Source organism: Hippopotamus amphibius, chromosome 3 (genome assembly GCF_030028045.1).
Source record: "Hippopotamus amphibius kiboko isolate mHipAmp2 chromosome 3, mHipAmp2.hap2, whole genome shotgun sequence".
In the NCBI taxonomy this organism is placed as follows: Eukaryota; Metazoa; Chordata; class Mammalia; order Artiodactyla; family Hippopotamidae; genus Hippopotamus; species Hippopotamus amphibius.
The window spans coordinates 66,191,704-66,200,865 of record NC_080188.1 but is presented as its reverse complement, the minus strand read 5'-3'; positions in this window follow the sequence as shown (position 1 = coordinate 66,200,865).

The window sequence follows — 9,162 nt, the reverse complement described above, 5'->3', positions numbered from 1 at the left end:
GTTTCTTTTCTTTGAAATCTTCCAGAACCTCTAATGTGGTAGCTTATGCTTGAATCTCTAATGGGAAATAAAATGTGCACTGTCACCCCAAATTACATTAACCATAGTATCTTTTTTGTTTGGTTTTGGTTGGTTTGTTATTTTTTTTCTGAAGCTTACCTATATCCTATTCCATAAAGTTCACATTTCTCTTTAGAAGCCAACTGAGTATGGGTTTTTCCCCAATTATTCTTCATACTTTATTTTTCTCCTGTATTTTACACCAATAGAGAGAAAAAAAATCAGTAAATTTAGAAACCTAATGCGTAAATTAGTCAACATGTTATACCTAAAACTCAATTAATATGTAAGAGTAACTTTCACCAAGAAAACTATTCCTATTTTTAAAATTAAAAATATAGAAAAAAACTTATTATTACCAAAGGGGAAATGTGGGGGGAGGGATAAATTAGGAGTTTGGGATTAATAGATATGCACTATTAAATATAAAATAGATAAACAATAAGGACTTACTGTATATCACAGGGAACTCTATTCAATATCTTGTCATAACTTACAATGGAAAAGAATCAGCAAAAGAATCAGTAAAAAAAGAATCAGGAAACTGAATCACTTTGTTGTGCACCTGAAGTTAACACAAAATTACAAACATAAACCAAGTATAGAATAATGGTTCAAATTGTATGTACTAAAGTTTGGGTTGGGATCAGATCAGGGCATGTAGTTTTCCAAGATTTAGTTTTCCAGGTATTGTAAAATAGAGAGATAAATCTAGCATATTTTCTCATTTGGGTTGAGGAAGAAAAGCAAATTTACATACAACTATATGTATTTTATATATTAAACAAAGAGTTAAATATGAGAAACTTGATTAAGGAATATAGTTGTAGGTCTTCCTTGGAGAAATGTCTATTAAGATATTCTGGTCATTTTTGATTGGATTGTTATTGATATTGAGCTGCATAAGCTGTTTGTATATTTTGGAGATAAGTCCTTTGTTGGTTGCTTTATTTGAAAATATTTTCTCCCATTATGAGGGTTGTCTTTTTGTTTTGTTTATGGTTTCCTTTGCTGTGAAAAACTTTTAAGTTTAATTAGATACCATTTGTTTATTTTTGTTTTTATTTTCTTTACTCCAGGAGGTGGAACAAAAAAGATTTTGCTGTGCTTTATGTCAAAGAGTGTTCTGCCTATGTTTTTCTGTAAGAGTTTTATAGTGTCTGGCTTTATATTTAGGTCTTTAATCCATTTTGAGTTTACTTTTGTGTATGGTGCTAGGGAGTGTTTTAATTTTTTTACATATACCTGTCCAGTTTTCCCAGCACCACTTATTGAAAAGATTGTCTTTTCTCCATTGTATGTTCTTGCCTTCTTTGTCATAGATTAGGTGACCATCAGTGAGTGGGTTTATCTCTGGGCTTTCTATCCTGTTCCATTGATTTATATTTCTGGTTTTGTACCAGTGCCATATTGTTTTGATTATTGTAGCTTTGTAGTATAGTCTGAAGTTAGGGATCCTGATTGTGCTAGCTCTGTTTTTCATATGGAAATATGCTCAACATCACTAATTATTAGAGAAATGCAAGTCAAAACTGCAATGAGGTATCACCTCACACCAGTCAGAATGGCTATCATCAGAAAATTTACAAACAACAAATGCTAGAGAGGGTGTGGAGAAAAGGGAACCCTCCTACACTTTTGGTGGGAATGCAAATTGGTACAGCCACTATGGAGAACAGTATGGCAGTTCCTTAAAAAAATAAAAATAGAACTACCATATGATCCAGAAATCCCACTCCTGGGCATATACCTGGAGAAAGCCATAATTCAAAAAGATACATGCACCTCAATGTTAATTGCAGCACTATTTATAATAGCCAGGACATGGAAGCAACGTAAATGTCCATCAACAGAGGAATGGATAAAGAAGATGCAGTACATATATACAATGAAATATTACTCAGCCATAAAAAAGAATGAAATAATGTGATTTGCAGCAACATCGATGGACCTAGAGATTGTCATATTGACCAAAATAAGACACAGAAAGACAAGTATCATATGATATTGCTTATATGTGGAATCTAAAAAAAAAAGATACAAATGAACTTATCTACAAAACAGAAATAAAGTGACAGATGTGAAAAACAAACATACGTAAGGGGGGAAGGACAAATTGGGAGATTGTGATTGACATATCCATACAACTATATATAAAATAGATAACACAGGGAACTCTACTCAATACTCTGTAATGGCCTATAAGGGAAAAGAACCAAAAAAAAAGAAAAAGAAAAAAAAAGAGTGGATATATGTATATGTATAACTGATTCACTTTGCTGTACACCTGAAACTAACACAACATTGTAAATCAATTATACTCTGATAAACACTTAAAAAAGGAATTTAGTTGTGAGTTTCTAATTTCACAAAATTGGACTATTCACTTTCTGACCTGTGAAATACAGAAAACAAGAAAAAATAATCAAGTTTCTGTTCTCCATGTAAACTGGAATAACAAATTATTATTATATTTAGAAATATATTTCATTTTAAACTTAGATACAAGTGGGTAGCCTAGACAATTATCTGAATCATTCACAGTAAGAAAAATATTCTAAATGGACTATCCAGATAAGTGAATTAATACACTTCATATTATGTATAAAATGGACCCTAAATCTACCCAAAACATCCATCACCTTAAGGGACACCCCAAAGAGAATCACTAGAAAAGAGACACCCCAGGTGTACAGCCTAGTCTCTGTCCCTTCTTAGATCCCTTTCTGTAGCACTTAAGGGTAACTTCAGTCATGGAGAGCAGTGTTTTCCTTTGTCTTAGTTACACGATAACTTACACTACAAACTCTCCACTTTTCCCGCTGGGAAATAAGGTCGCAGAGAAGCCCATCCTTCTCATACCAAAAGTAGCCATAGATGTAGCCTCTTCCTCAGTAAAGCTAGACTAGAAATCCCCAGAGAAGATGCTAGGTTTCATGAACGTGGAAGACACGTTGGTTGTCAAGACTTTGTCATAAATATAACAATAACAGCAATATTTATAGTTCATATTTTCTTCATACGGATTCTATTTACAGCAAAAAAAATATTTTATAAATTTTGATTTAGTTTTTTCCAATGTATAATATTCATGGAAAGAAATGTTTCAGTGGTTCCATGATTTTAGTTAACCTCATGCATATAAACATCCTGACAATGTACCCTTTGAAGAAAATATATCCTTCAACAAGTGCTGTATGTGTATCTCATTTCTTCACAAAGTTTAAATAAAAGCACAAAGCCACTAATGCATGGCTAATTTTACAATGTAAGCAGATGTTGTTAAAGCATCTTCCACTGTTAGCCTCTGGTTCCAGTGGCTGCCATCCAAAGAACAGAGAGGAAGAAACAACTTGGAGAGCATGATAAGCTATTTGCTGGGGGCACAGAACATGATAACTAGTTGGAAGCCATTATATTATAAGTGCCTATAAGTGTGACTCATAATACATCTATTAAATGTGTTTCAACTACAGATCACCTTTCATGAGGATGAGTCAAAAATTATCTGCACTCTGGTTAGATTACAATTTCTGCTGGCTGCATTGTTTTATCAGCACATTGTTCAAGGCTACTCTCTCCACAGTCACTGCTGTGCAGGTGTGAATGTGTTACATCAGTTCATTTGTAACTGCAGTGTGAGCAAAAATGGATGCCCCACTTGTGATTTGCAGCACTCAGTGATTCATTTTTTGTGGTCTGAAGGTGTACATGGTGCCATTATTTATCAAAGACTTTGTGCAAGTATGGAGAAAGTGTTTTGTCGTGAAGAAGTGTGCATGAATGGATACAGAAGTTCAAGGAAGGTCACACAAATGTTAGCCATCAAGAAGGAGCCAGATGCCTGTCCATGTCCACGGCTGATGACAACATTGAGTGTACATGTGAAATGATTCTGTCAAACAGATGAATGACAGTGGATTATGTGGCAAATCATTTGCAAGTCAGCCACGGCTCTGCTTGTGAAGTAATCCATGACAGACTTAGGTTTTGAAAAGTTTATGCTGAAGCCTAAACTTCAGATTAAATACAGAGGACTGCTATCCCAGGGTGGTGTGATCTTGCATGACAATGCACGTCTGCACACTTTTGCCCACACTGTCGACACTCTACAGAAACTTCATGTTGAGGTGTTAAAGCATCCTCCCTATAGTCCTGATCTTGTTCCATCAGACTTTCACCTGTTTGGTCTCCTGAAAGCAGCCCTACGAGGACAAAGATTCACTTCTGATTGGTGGCTTGCAGCTCAGCCTAAAACATTTCAAATATTTCGAAAAATGATGTATTTGTCTTTTCTAAAAGTTAATTAAAATAAATTCTACAGCCAGAGTGCGAATAATTTTTGACTCCTCCTCATATAAACATCATTTCTCATCATGAAATTACTTCAACTATTTAAGAAATTAAAGAAATTGTGATAACTTAACTAACTGATATACTTTCACCTGAATTTGTAGTTTTATTGAATTTAAAGCCTTTATTGGAATTCTTTTCCATTTAACTAGAAAGCATATGCAGGTTTGTAAATGTAAAATAATGAGCAATAGTCTCGGGATTTGTTCTAATTTTGCATATGTGGGAAGAGAAAAGATTTTATAATGGCCTCCACCTTTGGGAACACATACACAGAAAACCTAAATTTTCTGTCTTATATGACTGGATATTACTCAGGATTGATAATTTATTGAATTAAAAATTATATTCAAATACACATAAAAATAAAAATAACTGATTCATATATATCTGTAGGCCATTGCAAAAGATAGCCACAGATAATTCTTACATTTGTACACATATTTCTATGCAATGTGACTACTAGCACTTTTTTCATCAAGTGGTAGAGTCTATTTCCAGTCTGCTTGAATTTGAGCTGGCCCTGAGGATAATTCTTTGACCAAGAGAATATGGTAGAATTAATGCTGTGAACTTCTGGGTCCAGAACTTCAAGAGTACTTGTAGATTCTGCTCTAACTTTCTTAGTACATGCGGTAACCTTGTAAAGAAGCCTGAGATAAGCTCCTTGAGGGTGAGATACTGCTGGAAAGAGAGACTACAAACAATGTACCAGATGCCCAAAATGTGTACAGCTACTTTGGACCATCTGTCCTTACTGAGCCACCAGTTGACTGCAGATGAATGCATGACTCAGATGAGACTAGCAGAACTACCAGATGAACCCAATCCAATTGCCAACTCACAGAATCATGAACAAATAAAGAGTTTTTAAAAGCCATTAAGTATTAAGCTGGTTCATTTGGTAAAAACAGATTACTGAGACAACAGCATTTTACCAAGGGTTTAATATATGGAATATCTTACAATCACTTAAAGGGAAGATATTATCCATACTGCTTTTTATATAATTTATAAACTGTATATTTATAATGTTCTAATTTAGAACCCATTAAATATATTGTATCAGCTAATATACATATTGGAAATTATTTTAAAATCATTTTCTGAATGATTCTCATCACTAACTCTTTTTTTGGTTTCCTTATTCACAACAAAGCTTTCTTCATATTGAATTTGTTCAGTTTGATTTCCTTCTGCTTAAGTATATTGTCCTGAACTCTACTGAATGAATTTCATTATATTGTTGCAGAATGTGTTTCTAGGGTCATTTGGGACACTTCTGTCTTCTTTGGATGTGCTGTTCACACTCTTTAGTTCAGTGTCATTGGCATTCTTTCATCAAGCTCATTGTTTAAAATGTGAAATCTCATTCAGTATAAAATTAACTACAGAGGAATATTTCTTGGTTCTCTCCACTCAGAAGACACAGTGGCACTCCTGACAAGGGTCCTTGCCTACCCCTGCCCTGTCTCTATCAATAACAATTTATTCCTGTGGAACACATTGCCAGACGTGATACAAAGGTATTGTCCTATATACATTGTGCCTGGGGTGAATGGAGCCCCATATCAATATGCATATTTAGCAGAGACATCTTACCTAATCCCTTTTAGTATTCTTCAAATTATATTGGATAGACCCTTGATCTAAAACCTAATAAAAGTTCCACCTCCTAGAAAACCCACCACTAAGCCAGGTCTAAAACTCCATGAATCACAACCCTTGGTTAGGGATGCTGACCAGAATCAGATTAAAGCATGTAAGAATTTGGAATTGGTGATTTATATTGCAATTTTGCACTGTCCAGACAAAATCTGTATTTGTTCTTTCTTTGCAGCATGACTACACCAGCTAAAACAAATTACCATTACTTGGGAAGAAGCTTCTTGATTATTCTTAAGGATTATATGTTAATCAGGATCCTAGGAAGAAACAGGTTTTGCCTTCAAATGGATGATTGAAGGGAATTTAATAAAAGGGTGCTTTTCAGAGGTGGAGATAAGATAAAGCCATTATTGTCCCTGAAGTGGTGAGTGTAGGCTGTGGCCTTAAAGAACTGGACTAGGGCCACAGTCATAGAAAGTGAGCCACTGCTGAAACAATAGTCCTTCACAAAGAAGGAATGGATTTAAATAATATACTAGATACTATTTCCTTTGGACTTCTCATTTTCAATTGATTCCTTCAATGTGCCAAATCCAACAGAAGCCAGAGGGCAAGACAGTCCTGGACTCTTGGGGCAAAGAGCAGGGCAGAGAATGGTAGAATGGATATGGGAGAACACAGAATAACCATCACAGCTAGGGTAGGATGGCGACAATGTTCCAGATTAAATTCAGGCTTTTTTCTCCTAGTTTCAGCAGATCAGGTGCACTTAAGTACTGCTGAAGAACAAGATATCCTCTCTGTATGCCAAATACAATGTTTCAGCAGGGAATTTAACTTTACTGTATATACACAATAAATACATCAAAATAATACTCTTGCTAGACTTGCCTTTCCTTATCTAGAGATATGGTGAATAAGTCTGGGTTCTGAATAACTGAAAAGTTTGCTTTAAATCCTGAATTTGCCACTTCTTAGTTGTAAATCCTTGAGTAATAAACTTAATTTTTTGTTCCTTTTCTCTTTACCTGTAAAAAATGAAGATATCTATACCTACTGTATAGAATTACTGTAAAGATTAAACAAAAAGATGGTTGTAAAAGATTTGTAACATGCTCAGAATTTAGCAAGCTCTGAATAAATTTAAGGTATTATGTTTAGCTAAAAATTGTTAGCATTGGTAACCTTGATTATTGCTACTTTTTTCTTATTTAATGACTGAGAATGTTCCTAAATGTGGGGGTCTCTGGACTCTTGCCTCTACTAATAACTTTCCTCTAAAAACTGTGAATTCATCTTTAAAAATAAATAATTGATAATACACTTAAAAGCAATTAAACAATACAATTTGTTTTAATATTATTAAGCTAATAATATTAATAATAATATAATTATCCATTAATATTAAAATGAATATTAGGCACATTGATCTCCTACTTGATGAAAGTTTATGACTTAAGTCCTAGGCCAATATGGATTAGATTCTTCACTCATGAGAGTTACTCAGCATGTTTTAATTAAAATTCTTATTGCCAAGTCCATAAGCTGAGGTGGCTGGAGCAATGAACATCTTAGCGAGAAGATATTTATGGCAGCTAGAAATGTATTAGTGATATTGCTAAGAAATTGATCAAGGCATTTATTATACTGAGGGTTTTTACATTTGAAATTTTAATAAAATGAATTCACATTTGTATGGACAGCATTTTTTTAAAATCACAACTTCAATAAGATATTGCTTTTTTCTCTCTCTTGCAGATTTTGGGATGAATATAATTTTGAAAACGTTTCTAACACATTCACATGCTCTGTTTTATGATAAGCTCTCATAGCTGTTGCTTTGAGAAGAATAAATGGTACAAGATAAAAACCATTAGATGAGTTCAGGATTAGAACAAAAAAAGTGATGGTCCAAAATGTTATATTTCAAAAAAATCACTAGAGTGTTAAGTGATGATTTATAAACACAGCCAAACTTCCAACCTCTAAGAAAATCTGGGAAACATTTATCAAAACCAATAAATAGTAATTTCTTCAGGGTACTTTTCAAACGGTATTTCATCACTAGTTTTATTTTGATCCATTTTTTAAGACTTCAATTCCTCATGAAAACAAGTTGTATAGCTTATGGTAGTACTCTAGCAAAATGATTTCCATAAATAAAGCAAGATGCAATGGAAAGGAACATATATAAAGATTAATGCATCGGACTTTTAGGCTTATGGTGACTAACTATAATTCCTGAGCCTGAAGTTATTGGAAAGAAAATCTCTCTTATGGAAACAGGCAACAAATCCCAAACTATCTGGGCAGCACAAGCAATTTACTTCCCCTTGACTTAAAGAATTGTGGTTTTATAGCCATTTTCCCTGAGTTTATTGATTTCATATGCAGTTTTGTACAATGACATAATGCATCTGGGCTTCACACACACAGACAGAAAGGATAACTAACATTTATGTCATTTGTCAACCCAAAGTAATCAATGGGACCTGGTCTCCACTTAGATGTGCAAAGCAACAAGGCAAGTTCTCTTCAATCAAAGTGCCTCAGGAGCAAGAAAGGTAAGAATATTGAAGAAAAGAAGCAAAAATAAGAAAAAAAAAATCCTAATGTTAAATGCTTGTCAGAAAATAAAATCATGTGTAAGTTTTTTTTTGCATCTTTCATCAAATGTCACTTTAGCAGCATTGTAAATGCTAGTGTGTGTAAATTTGTGTGTGTAGGCTTGCTCTACCCACCAAGAAAAAGTGTGGCTTACTTAAAGTTATTAATGTGTGGGCTCAAGGAATGTGGATGCACTTTAATAGAATATAATTAGTTAGGTAAATTTGCTGCAACATCAAAGTCCTATTACACTTTATAAACTAAAATACAAAGTTTTTATTTTTTTTAATTTTTTTTAATTTTTATTTATTTATTTTTTTTTTTGGGGGGGGTACACCAGGTTCAATCAACTGTTTTTATACACATATCCCCGTATTCCCTCCCTTCCTTGACTTCCCCCCCTCGAGTCCCCCCCAACCTCCCTGCCCTAGTCCTCTAAGGCATCTTCCATCCTCGAGTTGGACTCCCTTTGTTATACAACTTCCCACTGACTATTTTACAGTTGGTAGTATATATATGTCTGTGCTACTCTCT